At 37.2% G+C, this 24,315-nt stretch overlaps 1 protein-coding gene across 5 annotated transcripts in view; it reads right to left on the bottom strand.

The window, feature by feature from the left end:
• Positions 1–24,315, bottom strand: part of SLC4A4 (solute carrier family 4 member 4) — a 343,745-nt gene that overhangs the window by 208,781 nt on the left and 110,649 nt on the right. The window contains exon 1 of one of the 5 annotated variants that reach the window (XM_025435831.3): positions 20,404–20,558. The exons of the other annotated variants lie outside the window; for them this stretch is intronic. The gene's annotated coding sequence lies outside the window, so the exon portion shown is untranslated. Of the gene's footprint in view, positions 1–20,403; positions 20,559–24,315 lie in introns of those variants that run through there. 5 annotated transcript variants of the gene reach the window in all.

Genomic DNA, 24,315 nt, shown 5'->3' with positions numbered 1-24,315 from the left:
GTTAAAAATAGACCTGCCCTACGACCCAGCAATTGCACTGCTGGGGATTTACCCCAAAGATACAGATCCAGTGAAACACCAGGACACCTGCACCCCGATGTTTATAGCAGCAGTGTCCACAATAGCCAAACTGTGGAAGGAGCCTCGGTGTCCAACAAAAGATGAATGGATAAAGAAGATGTGGCCTCTGTATACACTGGAATATTCCTCAGCCATTAGAAACGACAAATACCCACCATTTCCTTCAATGTGGATGGAACTGGAGGGTATTATGCTGAGTGAAGTAAGTCAACTGGAGAAGAACAGACATTATATGGTCTCATTCACTTGGGGAATATTAAAAATAGTGAAAGGGATTATAGGGGAAAAGAGAGAAAATGAGTGGGAAATATCAGTGAGGGTGACAAACCATGAGAGACTCCTAACTCTGGGAAACGAACAGGGGTAGTGGAAAGGGAGGTGGGCGGGGGGATGGGGTGACTGGGTGACGGGCACTGAGGGGGGCACTTGACGGGATGAGCACTGGGTGTTATGCTCTATGTTGGCAAATCAAACTCCAATAAATAAATAAATAAATGTGTAAATATCATGTAAGCCAGTAATTCTACCACTAGAAAGACATTCATTTCAAATAAATAATAGTTGTTACCTCAAAGACAGAGGTGACCACTGCAACACTGTTTATAATTGAGAAAAATAGAAAAAGCCTAAACATCCAAAAAGGAAGATTGGGACTGGTTAAATAAACTATAATATAACTGTTCAGTAAGTCACCATGTAGTTATAAAACATGAAGTCAAAATTATCATTTTTCACACATATATAATATCAAATGAAAAATAAAATTGCAAAGTCATATGAATAAGGTGATCCCACGTTAGGAAGAAAAAAATGCACATATATCCACAAAATAAAGTCCCATATTGAGGGAACCCTCATCGTGCATGGTTCCAATGGGCATGAATTTCAGTTACGGCCATTCAAAGAACGCCAGTTCCCCAACAATACAGTTTAAATTTCAGTTAGCAGAGTACATTAGTGGAGTAATTGCATAAAGTACAAATTTCGCTGCCAGCTCTTCAGTCCATAAACTCCTATGTAAATAACATACATGCCTCGTGGTCAGTGACCAATAATAATGTTTCTTGCAAAATCTGTCAGTGAAGTGATTGGTCACGGCACATTTGTTACCCAGTTCATGTACAGACAGCAAAGTGTACCCATGCTGCCTTCATGTCACAAGAGGGAAGTGACCAACAGAAATGAAAGTAGAAGACAAAAACAAAAGTGATATGGTGGAGTGGAAATGAAATCTGTGTCAGACGTAAATGGATTTGTAGAAGACAGAGCTGCCCATGGGAATGTTGACCATACTGCTCCTTTACCATGTGAGATAACCTGGATAACAGTGAAAAAGCACACAGTGAAGGCAAACTTAGCAACATAAATAAGGAAAAATGGTTGGACCAAAATGATAAAGAAGTGATGCTGAAAAAAAAAAAGAGAAGGAAAAAAAAAAGCACTTCACATTAAAGGAACTCTCAGAGATATTTCTTGACATGGAAAGCACAAAGGAGAAAACTGGAAGTTGATCCAAACTTAGGAGGGAGTATGCAATTCATCCGGGCATAGAAAAGATGCTCGCTCTATTTCATAAGTTGTACAACAGGAAGAAGACAAGCATTATTCAAATGACTTCTAGTAAGACTTTACAAAGAAATAAAACACTTTAATCTCAATGTTTCTGACGTTTTAGAGTATACTAAATATTAGTTTTACTATTTTCATTTCCCTATACCTTTATAATCAACAGCAAGAGAATTCTTAATGATTTGGCAAAAATTTTTAAAGGTCAAAGTAAAATAGTAACTTTTCACATTGATCATTAGGATTGTTTTTGCATAATTTCAGCTTGAAGAGTCATATTTATGGCCTGGCACTACCATCCAAAGCAAGGATTGACTATAAATATGTTTTATAAATGTTACACAGTTTCTACGGCTTCTCTTTTCTTCCTTTCACTTTTCTGTCAGTTCTAAAATATGCACAATTCATCCACACATTCATTCAGCAATATTTATTGAGTACTGTCTTTGCTCTAAATAGGCTTTGTTTCAGGCTTTGAAGATAAAGCAAAAACCTTCACAAGATCGTTGTTCTTTCAAGTGTACATGCTGTAAGAGGGGCAACAAATGTTAACCAATTAGTTAGTGAATAATTAATTGGGTAAATGAATGAATTAGTATAGAAACCAACAAAAAAAAATCTGCAAACTGTTCTGTGTTTGTAGGACATTCAAATAAGATAATTGAATATATATTAATATAGGATACGGTATGTTTAATTCCTGTAATTAGAAAAAAGGTGACTTTGAAATTTCTTATCATCTCTGGGGAAAAAATACCTAAAGTTCCAGAACTTTTGTGTAAAAATACTTTCAATGCCTTCCCAATCAAGAAATGGAATGTGTAATTATTTTAGAATATCATGGAAGTCATGAAAGAAATGATGGGAAGGCAAGAAATGCACAGAATTTGGAATCTAGCTGACTTCTCAGGAGCAGAGTATTCACACTACTCAAAATGTGGTTATTTACCATACTGCTTCCCCTACCAAACTGACAATCACAGATCAATATTCAACATCAAAGATCCCTGAGGTAGAACTACTGTGGAAGAGAAAAATCTACAGGAAGAGAATCAATTTTTTGTCCATTTCTAAAAACGTGAAATGAGTTAGTCCCCACCTCTAACAGAGATGAGTCAACCTTCTCCTCCTTAGAAAGGAGAGTCTCCTGCAGAGAAACAGAACATGTTTCTGTTCAGCTCTGATCCGTGGAGCATTACTCTGAGATCCAGCAACCTCAAGTTAGGAAAGCACAACTCATTGCTTATCAGAGATTCAGCTGTGGCTTCCACATAATCCAATAGAAGGCTGTGACTTTACCTCTAGGTTTTACTCTTTGAGTCTCATGGGTAAGCTGTCTTATGCATATTAAATACAGCTTCTGAGCAACCAGTGTAATAATCCCTTTGGGATAAAATTCCAAAATCCTGTGTCACAAACTAGCTTGCTCCCCTAAGCTTCCCCAGGAATTAGAAGAGGCCACAGCAATTGTAATGTAAATATAGACCTGAAATCCTCCATAGCCAGCGAACACCCTTCCCAATTTCTAACATCATTCTTAACACAAAGATATGAAGAGGAAGAGTGAGAGTCTCCCTAATGAAGGATATCAGGAATTCATTTTTTCCCCATAACTTTTGATAAAATGGGAAATGAGCTAAACAGAAGACCCAGCACTGCACTGAAATTAGGCATATAGAAATCTGGAACCAAACTACCTACATTTGAATCCAAACTCTGCTACTTACTTACATGCTGTATGACCTGAGTCAAGTTAATTAACTTTTCTGTGTCTCAAGTTCCTCACCTGAACAATATGGTGATGGTGACCATTATCGTAGGTAAAATACAAGGTTTAAATGAGTTTAAAAACTGCCAGCCCTTACTAGCAAAACCTGCCTCGCTTCTAAGAAAGAAAACGCTCACAGATTTTGGCCCTGAGAGCCCCTGTATGTTGAGAACATATAAGATAGGAGAGAAAAAAGTCAAAAGTTCTGCATGTGTTACTTCCGTGAATTAAGTAGCTTTGGCAATGAGAACACAGGTGTAGCTTTCTGGGAAACAGCCGATAACAGGGGGAAACAATGAATCCTCTTTAGTCTCACTTTAATACCTGGGTGGGGAGAAAGCATCACAAAATCAACTTATATTACAGATGACTAGATGATGATTCTAAGTAATAACTAACCTAGTTTCATCATAAAAGAGAACCTGGAGAAAAATGAGAGAGGGTGACAGGGAGGCAGGAAACGAGGGACAGAGAGAAAAACTGTCAAATTAATCCAATCACCTTTGTCAGAACAGAAGGCCTGTAGATCAAAGCCAAGTTAAAGCCTCTCATCTGCCTTGATTTTTTTCTTTTTTTATTCTACCCTCTGGTTAGAATGTCTTTTTGGGGTTTGGGCAAGAGGTGGGGGATTGGCTGTCCCCCCCCCCACCCCCCGGAGTAGCTGCAGAATTTCCTGGAAGGCCCTACGTAAGTGTGGTTATCTCTGACCAGCATCTACCACAGGGTGACAATGTCATAGAGTCTATGATGGCTGGAGAGACCCAGTGTTCCCAAATCCCCAGTACTGACAAGAAGGAAGGCAAATAATATGTGGCAGGACTGCTGCCATACCCACTCCCACCACCAACACCACAGCGTGCAAGCACTTACACAGCATCATATCCATTCCTGCTGAGACTGAACTTGGCTTCAGAGCAGCCACTGTCCATCAATCAAAGATGGCATGTGAGAGGACACCTTTCCAATGACACCTACCTGGCTAGAGAGTCAACTCTCAGGGTGCCTTTCATGTCACTGTGGCCCTAATCTGGGCATCCAACCTTTCTCCCACAACAACCCAGAAGTGTTTTTTTTTTTTTTTTTTAAGATTTTATTTATTTATTCATGAGAGACAGAGAGGCAGAGACACAGGCAGAGGGAGAAGCAGACTCCATGCAGGGAGCCCGATGTGGGACTTGATCCTGGGACTCTAGGATCACGACCTGAGCCAAACGCAGACCTTAACCACTGAGCCACCCAGGCGTCCCCCCCAGAAGTGTATTGTAACAGAACACACCTGCTCCATTCTGCACCAGCCTCAGCCAGGAATCCCAGTGCCACAAGCAAGCACAGAGGTGTTCATTGCTGCTGTCACAGTTCATCTGCTAAACTGTGTCCCAGTTTAGCATTAGCATTGGCGCCTGCTTTTGGCCCAGGGCGTGATCCTGGAGACCCGGGATCGAATCCCACATCAGGCTCCCGGTGCATGGAGCCTGCTTCTCCCTCTGCCTGTGTCTCTGCCTCTCTCTCTCTCTCTCTCTCTCTCTCTCTGGCTATCATAAATTAAAAAAAAAAAAAAAAAAAAAGGCATAGGCACGAACAGAAACCTACCCTGGCCCCCATTCAGGAACGAATTCAGGTATTTCCCAAGAATGACCACAACCTCGGTAGAGGGAAACAGAATTTTGTGATTATGGGAAGGAAGACATGACTTGCTCTTCCCTAGAAGAACTGACTTTTAAAGGACAGAATTAATTTAGTTCTCAGGAGAAAACTCAGGGGACCTCCATAAGGAGCTTATTTTCTAGCCAAAGTCTGGATTATGCCTTAAAACTTATTAACCAACCAGAATTAACAAAGAAAGTGGACATGGTTTGGACAGTGGGAGACAGTTCTGTGTATAAAGAAGCCACAAACAAGCCAGGCCATCTCAAACTATTGGTGACAGGGATCACGCAGGCATTTGAAAATAACATTTTTCTTCCAGAAAATGATTTGGAGATATAGAAGCTTCTTCCAGAATACCCAAGTGTTCTTTCTGATGTCCGGGAGGAAAAAAGTATTAAGTAGAAATTTGAAGTGTATAAAAAGAATGCTTAACGTGAAGGTGTTTTCTGATTTATCTCAAGTTGCTCCCCCTGCCCTCCAATTACATATTTTAATATTAGGAAAAAAGACTTGGGATGCCTGGGTGGCTCAGTGGTTTAGCGCCTGCCTTTGGCCCAGGGCATGATCCTGGGGTCTCAGGATCAAGTCCCACATCAGGCTCCCTGCATGGAGCCTGCTCCTCCCTCTGCCTATGTCTCTGCCTCTCTCTCTCTGTGTGTGTGTGTGTCTCTCATGAATAAATAAATAAAATCTTAAAACAAAAAAAAAATGGAAAAAAGACTTTTGTTGACTTTAGATCAAAGGATAACTATTCTAAGCCAATGTCTTTATTAATTAATTAATCTTAACTAGACTACAATTAAGATTAATCTTAACTAGATTATACCAGATGCTATTTGTGGAACACTTCTTGCTATGGCTCTCTGAATGCCCGTCAAGGATGCTCGCCTGCCTATCTACCTATCACCTACGTATCTACAAAGACACTAAAGTGGGAAAATCACCTGATACCAGGAATTGAAACCGGGGCTCATAGAGATAGGAGCTAGATAGATTGGTCCAGAGGTCAGAAATAAATACACAAAAGAGCTAGAATTCAGACCTTAAAAGAAAATGAGATCAAAATAGGAACTATGAATTACTCTCTGCATATCACACTCCCGAAAAAAAGTTCTGTTCACTTAGGAAAGAAGTAGTTGAGAACTCTAGTACATTCCATATGGATAGTAAAAAAAGCATGTAGGAGAATATGTTTTTGAAGGTTCAAAGAGAAGGTCTGAGACCTCTAAAAACTCTGTTTCTGATCTTTGGTGAGATTCCATGGGACAGTGCAATGATAGAAAAATAAGCTGCTCTTTACAAAAAAAGAGTAATCCAATAATAAGCTATGGATAAAATTAAAACTTCAAAGAGGTAATAAGTTGAAATGGATAATGCCAGAAACCGAAATTAGTAAGTCAGAAACTAAACATCGCAAGATTTAAAAATTAAAATTAAAACATGTTTTACCTGTCATGCTAGCAAAGATTTGAATTGTTAGGTATTCAAAGAAATAGCATTTTCTGCCTTGTTAGTTCATACAAACTTTTTAAAGTGTAGGTTAGCAAGTATCAATGAAAAATCAAGTATTCTGGGTTTGGACTCAGAACTTCCACTTCTAGAAATTAATCCTGAACAAGGGGATGGACCCAAGAGTATATGTGGCACCATTTTTTGAAATTTGGAAGAAGCCCAAATGTCAATCAATAAAGAAACAACCAAAAAAAGAAAAGGAAGAAAGAGAGAGAGGGAGAAAGAAAGAAATTAGAGAATATACCTGTTCATTTTCAGATCTTTTTTCATCTTTCCCATCTCCTATAGTCTTTTCTCTCCTTTCTACCAAACTCTGACTCAATTTCCAAGGCCCAACTGAAAATTCTATCTTTTCTAATAACCTTTATTAACAATTCACAGAAATGTGAACTTTTCCTTTATTCAAACCGTAACAACACTTTGTCTAAATTATCATTTAGGCACCAACAAGTATATAACCTGGTCATTATTGCCTAACCTTTGGTGATATGACCTCTCTCCAAATAATCACCAAGCTCCTGGGACAGGGTCTGCCTATGTACTTTCCTTAAAGACCAACACAGTACCATGCACTTATCATCACTCGAAATATTAAATTAATGAATTAGATATGGATGAATAAACTTTGGACATTTTCAAGTACACAAAAACAAAACCATATGCAAAAAGAAAGCTTACTGTAAGAGCTCTGAAATGGAAAATATCTAAGTTTTGGAAACTGTCCTTATTCCATCCTTTCCCTTAATCCACCTTTCCATTAGCTGCACAGTGACCACAAACACAGTCACCATTTCCTATTGAGTAAGCCACAAATAAAGGGATGAACACCTGAAGTAAGCTACTTTCCTCTGGTAGATGCAATCTCTTCCTGAGGGACCCTGAGGTCCCACAACATTTAATCTGCACTTCTATTAAGACATTTAATATCTACTACTTTGTGTATTTATCCACTGCTGTACTTTATCTTTGCACCTTCCCTAAGGCAACCACCTGGTTCTTCACTTACCTAAACTACTCTTGGTCCCTACCTTGTGCACAGTGAAGTTACACAAAAAAAGAATGGATAAAAGAATAAGTAAGGAAATGAATGCTAAGAATCTACAATATTTATTCTATCCCAGTTTCTCATGCAAAAAAAAAAATCTTTCTTTGCTCCTTTCCTCTGCTTCCCTGAGGCTTAGCAATGCTTGAAGTATAGTTCTACACTCTCATTTTGATAATTAATATTTATTTGTTTTTAGTGTAAGAGACACTATGGTATTTGTTGAAAGTACACAAAGTATTTTTAAGATAAGGTCCCTGTCCTCAAGGGACAATGGGGAAAATTCTATCAATAAATATGTAATATACAATTACTAATGTTTTTGAATGGTTACACTGTACCAGGCACTGTGGTAAGTGCCCTTCACTTATTATATCATTTGTTTTACATAAAAATATGAAATATCTACTGTTACCAATCTCTTGTATTACTCATATTACAAACAGGGAAACAGTATTTTAGAGACTAAGGGACTTCCCAAGATCACACAAGTATTAAGTGATATAACCTCAAACCTACTTGTGTTATTGCCAAGCCACCACTCTCTAAAAGATGATCTCATTAAAAAAAAAAAAAAAGAGAGAGAGAGAGAGAGAGCCATATGAACAATACAGACAGTAAATGTGCTACTGGATTTCAGAAGAGGCAGAAATCATAATGGCATATGAAATAGTCCTAAAGTAAATTAACTGAACATTTGGCTCATTATCCACCAAAAGGCAGTTGGTGAATGTGCCCTTTTGTTTTTGGTCTAGAAAATATCCCACTGGGGCCACCCTACAGGCTACCATAAAAAAATCTTTTTAATAGAAATAATGATCATAATGAACAATTCATACTGAGCATGACAAGTTTACATGCAAATTCTCTTCTGTGAGTTAAACGGAGACTTAGGGATTTTGTATTTTCTCCTTGGCACCAACTGGTATATATATATATATATGTATATATAAGACTGGTCTTATATATATAAGACTGGTATAGTCTTAGCTCTCAAAAGAAACTATAAAAAGAATTAACTGGAGCAATTGGGTGGCTGTCAGTTAAGTGTCCAACTCTTGATTTCAGCTGTCATGATCTCAGAGTTGTGGGATCAAGCCCTGAGTCGGACTCTCCTCTCAGCAGGGAATCTACTTGAGATTCTTTCTCTCCCTCTACTTCTCCCTACCCTCTCTTTCAAATAAATAAATAAATCTTTTTTTTTAATAAAAAGAAATTCCTATTTCTTTAAGTTACCAATGTGCTATCACCAACTGGTTTATACAGTTATCATTTTAAATATTTATTTCTCTCCATTCTGAGTTAAAAGTCTGTAAATCAACGCCATGGTTGCTAAAACTTCCACAGTTTATCTAAGCATCTAGATACCATTATAGTATCTAAAAAATACATTGAATGTATATATAAAATCATCAAATTTCAATTTCACATTCATTACTGTAAGAAATGAGAAATCCCTAAAATAAAGTTACATATATATAAATCTTTAAAACACACACATGCATTGTAGTGGCTATCTGTTAAACTCTTGCCTACTCGGCACGCCTCAGTCTCTTTTTCTGATAACAGCATCCCACTTTCCTCAGAAGAACCATTTTTACACTTTGAAGTCCAATGAGGATGAATTATTCCCTATGACCCAGGCCTGGAGAATGAGAATATCACAAATCCTTGGCCATAATAATTAATTTTTAAGAGGACCCTTTATCTATTCAGGCCAATCAGAGTAAATAAGTGTCAGCCTTTTTTTGTTGGAACTTCCAGGAAATAAATTTCCACTTTATGCTAAGGTGCTAAGACGGTGATAAGAGCTTTGAGTGCAGATGGCATCTTGCAACTCAAAGGGAAGAGCATGTGTGAAAATAAAGTAAACATGGAAGAACCAAGGCAGAAAGGTTCGTGATGTCATTATGTAAGCACCTAGATTCAGCCATGTCTGAAGTCAGATACTTCTCAACCATATATGACAATTCCTTTTTGGCTTAAAGTAATCTAAGGAAATTTTATTTTTGTCATTTGCAACAAAAAGAGTCCTGATATATAGATGCCTGTGATTCCATTTTATTGGGCTGCAGTAGAGCTAACTCATATTAGTCATTCACAAATTAGCATCTTCAAATTAATTGCATCAAAAAACCTGTTTTTATAGCAAACAGATTTTCTTGGATTGATCTATACAAGGCATCTAGACTTTCTCCATGCCTTAACCCTAGCTCTACCTCAATAAATCCAGAAAATGACTATTGATTTACACACTGGCAAGCTCTAGACAGGTAAATTAGATGGTTACTTTTTCTATTTCAAATTAGCTAAGAAATTGAAACAGCCAAATAGCATGCATTAAGATGGATAATTTTTTAAATACTTAGGTATCCATGTATTAATAAGCTCCCACACATGAAAAGCTGTCAATTATCACAATTATCCTTAATATGCCATGACATTATTATTCAGCTATAGAAAGTCAACAGTGCTAGAAGCCTGAATTTCAGAATACTACCAAGCTATCTTAGAACCAGAGTAAGTTCAATTTCAGCTAGCAGAAAATGAGAAGAACCAGAGTTTGCTGAGACATTTTGGGAAAATATCGTGTTCTTAGCCTTTCGTCTTCAAAATAATCAGAAAAATAATTTACCTAGTGTTTACATTACAAAAATGTTATCAGGATCTGAGTCATAGCCATAAGATACTGAAAATTATTTAAAACAAAAGGGCGTTAGCCCTTACATCCCCCAACTTCTTCTGTCTCCCTCCTTCATAATTTCTGCCAACATAGTAAGTTGGAAAATTTTTAAAAAGCTCCCTGTAAGTGCTAATATGTGTTTTTTAAGTGGTACTAAGCCATTTCCCCAGAAGTAGTCTCAGTGATGGTTGTAGCGGTCAAACAAATTTTAGCTGTGAAATTCCAGACTTTTTGGCCTGCCAAGTCTTTTATTAATTATTCCAATTTAATCATATTATTAATATTATTTCAATATTTCTAGAATCTCTACCAGAAAGACACAAAATTCCCATCAATCATTTTAGGTTTTAAAACATCCTCAATAGTGACCTAAATCAAGTCACTGTTACAGACTGAATTGTGTCCCCTAAAATTTACATACTGAAATCTAACCCTCATTGTGATAGTATTTGGAGATGGGGCTCTGGGAGGTAATTAGGTTTAGATGAGGTCATGAGGGTGGGGCCCTCATGATGGGATTAGCGCCCTTATAAGAAGCACCAGAGACCTTGCTTCTTCTTTCTCTCCACCATGTGAAGATACAATGAGAAGGCTTCCATCTGCAAGCCAGAGCCTTCATTAGGGAACTAAATCACCTAGCACCTTGATCTTGGAATTCTCAGCCTCCAGAATAGTCAGAAATAAACTCCTATTTTTTAAGCCATCCAGTCTATGGTATATTGCTATGGCAACCCTCACAGATTAATACAATAACTAAACAAACTAAATGAGACTCAACTTTTTTACTTTTTTCCTGGACTTTACTTCCCATAGTACCATTTTCCCTATTTCATTTAATCAGGTTTGCATGGTATTCGTGAGCCTTTGAAGGGAGGACAGGCTCAGAGAAATACTAATAACCAATTTCACTCACTCTGCCCCAGCTGCATATTACAAGACTGCATGCCCACTAATAAATTCAACTGCAAAGTGCCTGTCCAGTCTCCAAGGGATATTTCACACATACTCATCCTTGTGGCTCCAGCCCCACTGTTGATGACCTCTGTCTGCAAAAGCATTCAGCTCCCAAAGTTCCCTAGGACTCAGGCCCTGAGCACCAAAGCAGCACAGTGGTAAAAAAAAAAAAAAAAAAAAAAAAAGAAAGAAAAGAAAAGAAAAGAAAAGAAAAGAAAGAAAAGAAGAAAGCCAGTGACAAAGAGATCTGGATGAAATACCATGACAGACAAATGTGGATTTGGTAAATCAGTACAGAGTTCATTGTGTTGTCTGGCCTCTGCTTAAGTCCTAAATTATGTCTTTGGACACCTACCAGGTATCAGGAAATTTCCAGAAGAAAAGAAAAGGACTCAAGTAAGGAAGAATTCCTGTGACCATGTCCATCTCCTCACATTTACCTACCATGATATTAAGCTTAACAAGTTACCTAATGCCTTATGTGTCTGAATAAGAATTAACTTCTATTCTTGTGTTTAGCTTTTTTCTAGTCTTCTGCTCAGATCAAATCACTTTCTCCAAAAAGCTGACTATACTAGACTTTACTTCAGTCAACCAATAAATTCTTAATAAATTCTTGCCTATTTATTCCAGTTATAATTGAGTTTATAGCACTCTCAACCCAAAGGCTTACATAGCAAATACGAAAAAAAATCAGAAGGATGTATACCAAATGTTAACAATTGTTATCCCTAAATAATGGAATTCTAGATGATTCTTATTTTCCTCATTGTGTTTACGTGTAATTGACAAATTTTCTAAAATTAACATTAACGTCATTATTATAAGGAAAATAAATGAATTATGGTATCTTTATTTGCTAACTCAAGGATAGGCATGTCAAATTAGTGCCAAACACTTCCCTGCAATACTTGAAACTGCAGATTCTCAATTATCTTTCTTAACAAATGTCCAAAACAAAGTCTTCCAGTATTGTCTTTACTGCTGCCCAGGGACTCCAACTGCCTATTCTGAACCATTTAACAGGACTGGCCATGGATCTGAAACCTAGCAGACTGAGGAGCCACACATTTCTAAAGATAATCCCATGGGTGCAAAAGAATGTGGACAGTAGGAAGGGGCTTCATGTAGGTAGCATGGAAAGGTGGGATGCTTTCTCTAAGTAGGAACTCACCCATTAAAATGGTAAAGAATAAGACTACCCAGCAACCTCTTCCTAAAAGACCTCAAAGTTCCTAATGCATGTCACAACTCTCATCTCTGTTTTCCTTTAATTTCTTACTCCCTACTTCACTTCTCTTTGCTTTGCCAGAGCTGTCCATGATAAGGTTTATATGATGAATCACTCTGCTTAAGAGTGAACATATCAGCAGTTTCTCCAGGTTCAACTCAGAACAATTAACAGCACAATTTATACCCTGAGGTTTCTAAAGTCAGACCTAATTTTCATCAACATTAGGAAATCTTCAAGATTCTCAAAATAAACTCTACAGACTTGCTCAAGTGCCACTACTTTCTATACAAAAGTAGCTAAATTTATTGTTCCAAAATTAGTATCACAACTACCATGCTAATGCTGTCATTAGATGCCTCCACAAGCAAAGACCTCCTCCCTCCCGCAGACTCTCTTTCAAAATGCGTAAGAATATAAAGGCAGCAAGCCTTAAGGAATCTTTAGGATGTCTGACTTCATCCCAACATTACCAAAAAATCCTATCCATCTTTCCTGGATAGCAATAAAGGGAAAATGTGATTCAGAATATAATCCCATTTTAAAAGGAGAGATCGAAGAATGCAAGAATCAAGGAAACATTACATAGGTGCTGGTTCTTTCTAAAGAAAAAATGGTGACATTCCATCAATGTTCTAAAGATTTTTTTTTTAAAGATTTTGATAAAACTCTGGACATAATACAGAAATGTTAATAAGATTCTACAACAAGCTTTTCTGCTTTTTTTAAGTCTGCTCTGGGGGATCCCAGGGTGGCTCAGCAGTTTAGCGCCTGCCTTCGGCTCAAGGCGTGATCCTGGAGTCCCAGGATCCCTGCATGGAGCCTGCTTCTCTCTCTGCCTCTCTCTCTCTCTTTCTCTCTCTCTCTCTGTCTCTCATGAATACATAAATAAAATCTTTAAAAAAAAAAAAGTCTGCTCTGAGTTGAGGATCCAAAATTAGTGGCAACGAGTCCTAACCTGTCTTAATTAAATTCTCAGTAAAGACAAAAATTATTTAACACGTTCTCCAACACCATCCACTTGATATTTCTAGTTTCAGTGTTCTCAGACAACATAATTCTTCATTTACCTGGCTTTATCTACCCAAAAGACCGTAATAGGGAAGTCAACCAGCAACACATGTCCATTGGTCAGCACTGAGCTCAAAATCACACCAGAATCTAAAGGACCACTTGTAAAACCTGAGTTCAACTACTCAGGTTGAGTACTTGTACATTTGTTCAATGTACAAAAATGGCATATTAATGACCAGAGCCTAATTAATGCAAACAACTAAATTTTCATGCTGTTTCATTAAATGCTTTCCCAAAATATCAACAGGGATTTGCTAAATCCACTTTCAATAAACAATAAGATGGAATCAGCTTAGTTTTTGGAACTATTTTAAAATAGAGGAACACTAGCGGGCTTGTTAGGGACTGATTTCCTATGAAGGTGTGGTATGAACAATCTCTGTACTTCACAGGGTAATATCAATAAAAGTAAAGGAATCACCCTTTTCAACAAAATATGTTTTCACTATAATTTTCCCATCTAACATTTCTTAATCCCTTACATAAAGAACCTATACATAACACTTTGAGTCATCTGGGGATAACCTCTGTTATCAGGGGAAGTAAATGAGCGCCACTTCAAAAGAGATTTATTATTAACAGCTTCCTGTTCATAAAAGACAGGCAGAGAATTTAGTCACTTCTAAAACTTGTGGTGAGGTGTAAGGCATGGCTATTCCTTAATTGGATGCAGAATTTCCAATTAATTAAATATCAATCATAAAACTTAAGAGTTTCTTTACCTTCCCAGACCACTCCTTCTTTAGATTAATCACAAATTTGTTTAAGCTGGTTTAGAAATAACATTTGTCAACTTAACACACTTTTCTAGAACTACATAAGTTCAAATTTATCTTTCCTAGAACTATGCTCATAAAATGCTTTAGCAGCCTTCTGAAGCAGAGATTGGGCATTCACCTGAAAACTGTGCAAATCCCTCTGCTGCCTTCCTTATGCAGGAAAAAGCCACTAGCAAACTGGGATCATTGGGATTCAGATATAGAAAGATACAAAGAATGAGAGAGGGAACTCATACGAAGGCAACAGAAGGTGCTGTGGGCCTAAAAAGTGAGAAAAGCCTAAGTACACATGCCAACTCCAGGAAATATAAACACTAAACCTAAAGGGACAGAAGGAAGAATCAATCAAGGTCAAGTTACCAAGTCAGTAGGACCTAAAGGTCAAGGCAAATATTAAATATAAATACTAAAGTTGTTTAATAATGTGAAAATGAACTAAAGAAGTAGTGTTGTTTGGGGGCATGATAGGGAAGTCTTCTCAATAAATTTTAGGAAGGACTCACATAAGATACTAAAGACCCTATAAACCTTGCTGATAGGTTGACATACTCCTTCAAGTGATTAGTGAAATGTCCTCAGCAACTGGTTCTCACAACTTCAGAAGAAATGGATCTTCATAGTTAAGGAGCATTCAGTGTTCAGATGGGGTTTTCTATGGTCTCCTGTCTAGTGATAGCACAGGGAATTTACTCAAGACAACATGACTAAATAAACAGTAATCATGGCTGGAGTCATGGATTCAGAACTGTAAGACCCAGATCCCATGCTCAGCTCCAATTCCATCTGAGCAAATCCCTCTTTGCCCTCTGACTCAGCTTCCTCATCTGGTTGATGTTTAATAACAACCGGAAGAAAGAAGAGATTGCAAAGCACATCCATGGATGGTGGAATTGAATTTTGTTATTCTGGCTTACAAAAACCTGTTCAAGATATGAGACAGTGCTATTATAGTAAATGACCTACTAATGTACTATTCATTCTATCACTTTTGATCTCATCTTTTCCTTTGAGAAAGAGTATCAACAGATTTTCAAATGCAAAGATTGGAGGGAAAAAAAACAATCCTGAGCAAATCCCCTTTATGTCTCCTATTATTTAGTCAAAGATGTGTAGTAAGCACTAAGAGTATTTAGATACCAGCTACGTAAAGGAGTTGCAAAATGAATGAAGATATTTATTCTTCCTTTTTCAATGAATTTACCATCAACTGTGGCAACAAAAATAAACCTCTGTGACAGTGACCTACAGTTGGTAAAGGCACATAACCAACTCCAGAGACCTAAGTAAGCACTAAGTACTCAAGATGATTAAAAAGCTGAGATTTTACCGAAAGAAGAATAAAGCATAAGGATGGGGATTTCCAAAGACAGAAAGGGAAAGGCATGCATGATGGCTCACAGATAAAAAGAATGTGTGGTGATACAAGGGTAACTGACTAAGCAATGAATGTGAGAATTTTGTGTAGAGCACAGTCAGTCATACTGACAACCATCTACTTTGTCTCTTCAAGTTGTGCCTGTCTTCAAAGCAAATACACAATCGGCAACCCTAGAGATACCCAATAAATACTTAACAACATCGGTTATCTCAGAGCTGCAGGAAAGCTATGCACACATTAAGACTGTTACCCTAAGATAGGCTCACCCAGTTTCTACTCTTGCCTAAGACAGATTTTTAGGAACTGGGATTCTCTATTACAGTAGAACAAAGTTCATATTAAAATAAAACATGTAGGGGGATCCCTGGGTGGCTCAGCAGTTTAGCGCCTGCCTTTGGCCCGGGGTGTGATCTTGGAGTCTCGGGATCGAGTCCCACGTCGGGCTCCCTGCATGGAGCCTGCTTCTCCCTCTGCCTGCGTCTCTGCCTCTGTGTGTCTCTCATGAATAAATAAATAAAATCTTTAAAAATAAATAAATAAATAAATAAATAAATAAATAAATAAATAATAAAACGTAAAATCAGTCCTTAACCAGGTTTCTTAAAAGTCTTAATTTTTCAAGAGCCCAAATATTTTTACAGATTCCACTGTCAGTTTACGTAAAAATAAATTATCATTAAACAAACTCTGAAAAATAAATAAATAAGTAAATAAATAAATAAACTCTGAACCTCTGAAATAAACTCTGCCTTGTATACTCAAAAAAAAAGTTGGCCAATGCCCAGTTCTTATAATGTTATATTCATTTAATCCTACTTTAAAACACACCCAAAAATGTCACTAAATAATTACTTGTGATCTTACTAAATGATTCCCTTAAAAAGGATACTGAAAGTCAATTCCTAATTATTTTTCCCTGGCCACTAATATAAAATAGGCCTGAACATTCAAAATTTCATTATTTGGACATTAAATCAATCGACACTAAATTTTCTCCTATAGAGTGATTCATCCAAGTCATATAGATGGTTATGTCCAAGGATTCACTTCAAAAACATCAACTACAATTAAAATAGTTTTGTAATGTTTGTTTGGTATGTCCCACCATGAATGACAATTGGTTAATTTGCCTCTGATTGTGGAATCTAAGTTGAGTAAAAAAAAATGCATCTTTTCACATGCCAAAATCAAACTCCAAAAGTGAGTTTCTTTCCTATCTGGAATCTAGTCCTATTTCAAATGATCAAAGACTTTGAGAGCAATCAGTTGTCTTATAATCTTATATAGGATACAATCACATATTAGCAAACTGGACTACACAAGCACTGCAGTCTTTTCTTCCAAAATTTATATTTCTATCATCCATTATCAAAAGGTTTCATTCTTTTCCCAACTGATCACCACTCACAAGCTGCTTCAAATAGTTACTAAGACAGGGTTTACTGAGGAGTTGTTAGCTTGCTTTCTATTTTTTGTGGCCAAGAATTTTAAACTGTAATATTTGTGTTAGTTTGGGCACTTGATTAGAAATATTACTCAATATGGACATCCATCAGTAAACAGCACCTACTGGGAACATATATTATCTTTTTTAAGAAATACTTCTATACACTCCTATAACCTATTATTATGCCAACATTCAAATGAAACATGTTCCAGGAAGTTACACACATTATCCAAGTCACAGACCCAGTAATGGAAGGATCTAGACTTAGCATGAAGTTGTGGATTTGTCTGACCCTGAAGTCTATACTCTTTTTTACTACAGCATGCTTCCGCTCCATTTCTATGTCTACTCTATTTCAGAACACAGGGCTCCCTTCAAGAACCCATGCTCCATATCTCAAAAACATAACTGGCCATTGACTTGAACTCTTTGAAAGTGAGAGATGTTGAGATCTTGATAACAATGTTTATCTTTTTCTGTAAAGTAACCAAGCACTATATATTACCAAACGCCCTCCAATGAGTGTTAAAATTTTCCTACACTAAGCTTAGGATTGAGCTGTTATTCCTTTACTTTTCAACAAGCCATCCATTCTATTCCTTTTCATTTCTTTTCCTCTGATTGTAAATGGCTTTAAGAGCTGTCTAAATCCATTGCCGAGTTCAAATAACTTAGCCTATAAACTTGTCAGTTTTAACTTTGGAGGTTACAGATCTGTTTAAGAGTCAGAGGACATGCAAACAAACACAAGCAGAGTTTTGTAAAACTGATGCAACTATTTTGGAAAATTATTTTCAAGCTCATCAAACAACTTTCAAAATGTATATTTTTTAAAAAATAAAATAAAAAATAAATAAATAAAAAATATTCATTCCAGGAATAAAACTACCCTAGGGTTTGCATGGGCCTAAGCTACTACGATGGGTGTACACTGAAAAATAAGAATAAAATCAACTAACAGTGCATACACACCCTCATAAAATCTTAGAAGTTTAAAAAAAAAAGTATCCTATAAAAATTCGCTAAGGAACATTATAATTTTTAAGACTGTCAAGGGTCAATAAATGCTTAGAATAATAATGCAATACATTAGCTGAAAAAAAATACCTTTCTACTTTACAGCCCTGTTTAGAGATCTTTAAAAACACATATGACCTGTGTTTTAAAATGGCCTGTACCACTGTGGTGACCAGCTGACCACTCTGCTTTACAGGCCCATTTCCCTAATCTCCGCCATGGTGAAATATGCCAAACAGATGTTTACCGGCACATCTCTTAGCAACATATTTGGTTTCTATTGAAAACATTTGGAGATCTGCATTACAAATGCTTGCAAACAGAGTTCTTTGCTAAGGCCCAGAAAGGTTCAGAGGGAGGATTTTCTTCTCTACTTCAAGTGCAGCAACTGTGTTTCAAAAGCAAGGCTGTTGGAGAATAAATTGAAGCCCAGTAGATGACATTTTGTCAAAACAATCTGCAAACATTTATTTTGCTGCCACAGTTCAGTTGAAAACAGTTCCTACTGAGATACTGACACTGCTATAATGTTGATTCATGCTTTTGTGGCTTCAAAAATTAATAACCGTAACTTTTGTTTTTAAATGGTTTGGAATTGCCAGCAGTATACTACCTCCAACTGGCTCGAAATAAAGCAGTTCATAATTTAACTTGTTCTCAAAAACAGGAAAGCATCTCTTTCTCTGAAGCTTTGGTTCCAAAATGGTTTTTCATGCAACAAAGTAAAGCTAAAGACTGTACCACAGCCCTTCATGCTCAAGAAGCAAGTGAGAGAGAACTTCAGGGTCCTCAGTGATGAAATCTAAAAACTAAGACTTTCAAGGGCTTTATCATCGGATGTGTTCTTTAAGTTCAAAATGCCTATGCTGTGGTCATTAAATCTTCCACAATACAAACCTCTAATGTGCATGTTCTTCCAAACTTTAATCAGAGGAGAAAACTGAGGCACCTACCCAGTGTCAAAATGTCTCTGTAAATCTCCATCCTTAAACTTTAAAGACTCTCATGGATTTCACATTTAAAATTAATAATTCTGTTTTATTATAAAAATATTTCCTTGCAAATATCCAAGTAAAAGTGATGTTTCACATAAATATTATATGCTTATCTACCCAATCCTAGGAGCAACTGGAGCCCACTCTGAAAAGGAAGTCTTCTCTGCCTCTACTAAAGAAGCTCTAAATCAACGCCTGCAGCTTGGCTTTGCAGTGGCTCGACATGTGACAATGATCCGACAAACACAGTCATAACCACATTAACTCTGATAAAGTAATATAATGACATTCAATATCTCTTATCTATTTTTGTTCTCCCAGGAAACTCAGCTCAAGCCAAAGTCCTTAAACAGTTCAATTTCTCAACCTTGGTGAGGTGTGAACTATTAACAGAGTGAGTTGGGACAGGTCAGCTCTGCCTTAATCTATGGTATTTATAAGGAATCTTAAGCTTGATGCAATTGAACATAGAATACAGAGAAAAAACAAAGAATTCCATGGGAAAGGGAGGAACCTAAAAAGTCAGCCAAATTTCCAGTCTCTCAAGATTCAGATAGTCATTGTTTGGCTTGATAATTTTATAAATTCCAAGAAAATCAAACGCACTATTATTTAATATGCTTGACTTATCCAATCTGCCTTAAATAGCATGGATAATTAAGGACTGACAATGAATATGCAAAGTACCTGTAATCTGTGATCCTATCAAGCTACTAATTCATTCACAAATTTGAAATAAGTATCTCTGATGTGCCAGGAACTATGTACACACTATAGTGCTCCGGGTGGGCTCATATCTCGAAAGGGAAAAACTGACATGTAAACAGATAATTATAGTAATTGTGCAAAATGCTTTTGATTTATTCATTCATCTAATAAGCACTCACTAAGCACCTACTGTGAACTGAGCCCCTACTAGGACTATGCTAGGGGCTATAACAGAATAATGTTTTTTTTTTTCCTTAAAGCACTTTGGAAGTCTATATCTCAATGTGGCTGAAGCACAGAGCATGGTAAGAGAAGAGAGAGGAGACTATAAAAATAGATATAAGTCATGAATGGTCCTATATACTTTGATAAAGCATTTAGACTTTATCCTATGGTGCCAATAGGGAAGTACTGAGAGCCCCAAGCAGGAAGTGGCAAGAGCAGGTGTGTATTTTAGAAAGCTGTGTAGGCAATGCCATAGTTTGTGGGGGCAAGAAGGGAGGGTATTCAGCAGTTCTTACCACGATGAAGACATCTGTAGCGCTGTGATTGGTAGTTGTAAACACCTATTCAAGTGGACTGCTCTTTGCAGCTCAGCATCTGGGTGTTCTTGGCCGCACACATGTTGAGAATGTAGCTTCCTGCTGTTGATCTCCAACCGTCCGTGGCAAGGCTACCTTCCCTCAAAGGTGCACTCAGCACTCAGCATTTCTTCTGCAACTCCGTTCATAAATGCACCACTTTCAGTTATTAGGCAACATCTTACAAGATTACCTTATTTTCATGTATACTCTTCACCTACCTAAAAAAAAAACTGTGGCAAATCTAAATATATAGCATTTCCTGCTATAGTCCAGCATCCAGTGGTATTGCTTCTGATGTCAATGAGTTTAGGAAGGTAATCCAGAGCTAAGACTTCCATTTTCTTAGCTACTTTTCATTCTACATTCACCACTGTTAACCCTTGATAATCAGTTATACTGAAGTATCTTTAAGTGGTTTTTCCAACTGTTGCAAGGAAAATTTAAGGCAGGCCTTTAGCCAGACAACACCTGAGCTGTATTTTTCAATCTTGATCATCAGATTCACCTGAGATTATTCAAAATATAGATTACGAGGTTCCTGAGTCTCAGTAGATCTGAAGGAAGAGGGGTGAGTCAGGAATCTGTCTTTTTAAGAGAAACCCTAGGTGAGGTGAGGTTAAGAATTAGGCTGGTTTGGTAAACCCTAGATTGAAGCTACTCTAATGAGTTCCTTATAATTAAAACAGTATTAAGCACATATTTTTTATCTTAAATACTTTAACGAAACTTAGGCAATCACTTTAAGTAATTGCCACCCATTTAATGTTTACTGAAACAGTTTACAACTAATTCACATGCCATTTTCTAAACGCTTCAGGCTTACTTGGCTTTCCTGCTGTGCCTTAAACAGTTTGTTAACCATTAATAAAGAGTGAAGAAAAATCCAAATCTGGAGGTCATTTTAACAGTAAAAGGGGCCGCCAAGAAACATGACTTGTAATTAGCAAAATACATGCGAGTTCCTTGTGGCGTTAACCAGAAACTTATGATCAGAGCTTTACAGCAAGAACAGGCCATGAATAAGCAACCTGTTTCCTAAAATAAGTCACCTTCTCTTTTTGTCCTCTGTCAATCAGAAAATATACAGAAAAGGTACTATTTTAGCAATTAACAATGAGTATTTGTGGAACAGCATTATTGATAAACTCAGGGCAAAGATATATGTAAATGAAAAATACAAACTGATAATCTAGTTAAGTGGTTACTACTCTTTATGTGTAGTCCTCATTCTAAATTCTCTGCATTTGATTTTTTCCCATTTAATAATGCCAAGACCATATTATGTAGATTTTTTTAGCTGAGGAAACTGAGGCACAGAGAAGTAAACCTGTCCAAGGTCAAAGACTGTTGGTGGCAGAGATGGGAACTGAAACTGAGAAGTCTAACTTCAGAGCCTCTGCTCTGACACTGAGGGACGTACAGACTTGAGCTGTGTTTGTCAGAAATAGAATAGCCATTGACCAAAAACACAGGAAGGATCTTCAAAACAAGTCAGGCTTATAACTCAGTATCCAATCCACTAGTGAGGGCCTACTATGTAGGAAGGCACTGCACTTGCGCTCCATGCTTTGGGAAATATTAACATAAAGATGAATAAGACAAAGTCCCTTCTCATCTTCACTGCTTATTCAACTGTCATCTTTCACGAGCCCTTCCCTGACTCCAAAGAGACTTCATCAATGTCTTCTGTAAGTACCCACAGGACTCTGTGTATGTCTCTCAAGCACTAGTGTGTCACTTTTCACACTGCATTACAATGAAATCCTCATATGTCTGCCTATTCTTCCAAGATATTCTAAGTTCCATGACGCATTCTGGGAACAGAGAGCAAGTCTCAGCTCCTTGTGCAGTACCTAGCTTCCTAGTAGTGCCTCAGCACACTTCTGTCTCTCAACAGATGTTTCATGAATGAGTGAACAAATGAAACACAGAGAGAGGGATGCAGAAGTGAAATAACTTGCTCTATGATTCACAGTACACTTGTGGCAAAGATGAGAAAACAGTTTGTATACCCCAGCCCCACCTAGTCAAAAGTTCTAATATACTACCTGCATCTTCTCTTTGGCTAAAACTGCATGATTTCACACTTTACCATACATTATGAAACATAAAATTGTGTTCCCATTTCATCTTTATGCTTCATCTCTCATTTGACATAGTAAATCATTGTCGGCAGGGCGACTGCATACTTCAATTTCTGTTGTTAGACCATTTTCAGGGTATGCATATCTGCAATTTAATTTTCAGAAGAGTATGCTGAAGAAACCCATTCTAAAACTGAAAGTTTAGAAAGGTCAAGTCACTTGTCCAAGGTTACACAGCTAGTAAGAGACACACCAAGACTTAAATCTAACTCCAAATCCCACACTAATAACCACTGTACTATTTTTGTGCTCTCAGAGATCCAAATATCACCCCCACCTTCTACCAGAATGTGACCTTGAGGAATTTATTTAACTTTTCTGAGACTCATTTTTTCCTGACTGTATTAGATAGAATTAACATATAAGATTGTATAAGTTCAAGGTACAAAATGTAATCATTTGATATCAGTACACATTTTGAAATGATTATCACAATTAGGCTAGTTAACACCTCTATCACTTCACATAATTACCGTGTGTGTGTGTGTGGGGGGGGGAGAATAATTAGGATTTACTCTTTTAGCACCTTTCAAGTATATAATATAGTATTGTTAACTATAGTCATCATGCTGTACATCAGATCCCCAGAATTTATTCATCCTCTTATAACTGCAAGTTTGTACCCTTTGACCAACATCTCCCCATTCTCCACATCCCAGCTCCTAATAACCACCATTCTACTCTCTATTTCTATGAGTTCATGAGCCTCATTTTTATCATCTGTGAACTTGAAAGAGAACTCATAGGAATGATAAAAGGATTAAATGAGATAATAAATATAAACTGTCAGTCACACGGCAGGTAGTCAATAACTAAGTATTGATGGCCCATTAACTAATAACCAGATTTGACTAATGGTTCAGCACATTTGTTAACAATCAATTTAGATAATAATACTTCTATGAAATGCTGTGCTATAAAGACAACTATGTTGGAATTTCTCTCCTGACTAGGAGTTCTGGAGTGTTCCACAAAATTAAAAAGATAAACAGAAGATTCCACAATGAAAAGAGATACCTATAGATTAACATTCTTCTAGGAAGTCTTTTTACTATCCTTATTTAAAAAGGACTCTGAAGTACAAAGTTTAAAAACCTGCCCAAGGCCAACTCAGTCATTGGGGAATCTGGAACCAGAGTCTAGTTTCATGTTGTACTCATTTATTCACAGCTGCCTTGCTTCCATACTAAGGTGTGGCTCTTTTTCTAAAAGCAGTTCCAAAATGAAACAGCATTCCTACCCAGTAGAGGAAGGATCCAGAGGACTTATTTCAGATTCAGGCTCTGCCACATACCAGCTCTGTGAATCAGGCCAAAGTTTCCTCATCGATGGAACAGGGGATGAAACCGCTTTCTCACAGGACCGCTGAGGATTCAATGAGACAATGCACAGGAATGGGCCTAGCATGGAGCCAGGAATATAACACGCACGTGACAGATGTTCATGACAGAATCTGGAGATCACAAGATGCAGCAAAACAAAGTGTTGTTGCCCATTTTCTTACAAGTACTTAAATACAGTGAAGAAGGAAGAAAGGAAGGAAAAGAAAGAGGGGATATAAGGAGAGAGGGACGAAGGTAGAGGGGATGGATAGGAAAGGAAGGTAGAAGATGAAAGGGGGAGGGAAAAACAAGAAAAGGAAATAATAAAACCTATCTTGGATGTTATAACATCAATTGTGTTGAGAAAGAACAAGTAGGCTTCA

This window comes from Canis lupus, chromosome 13, assembly GCF_003254725.2.
Source record: "Canis lupus dingo isolate Sandy chromosome 13, ASM325472v2, whole genome shotgun sequence".
Classification (NCBI taxonomy): Eukaryota; Metazoa; Chordata; class Mammalia; order Carnivora; family Canidae; genus Canis; species Canis lupus.
The sequence above is the reverse complement of the archived record's forward strand: the minus strand, read 5'-3'. Positions and strand labels throughout refer to the sequence as shown.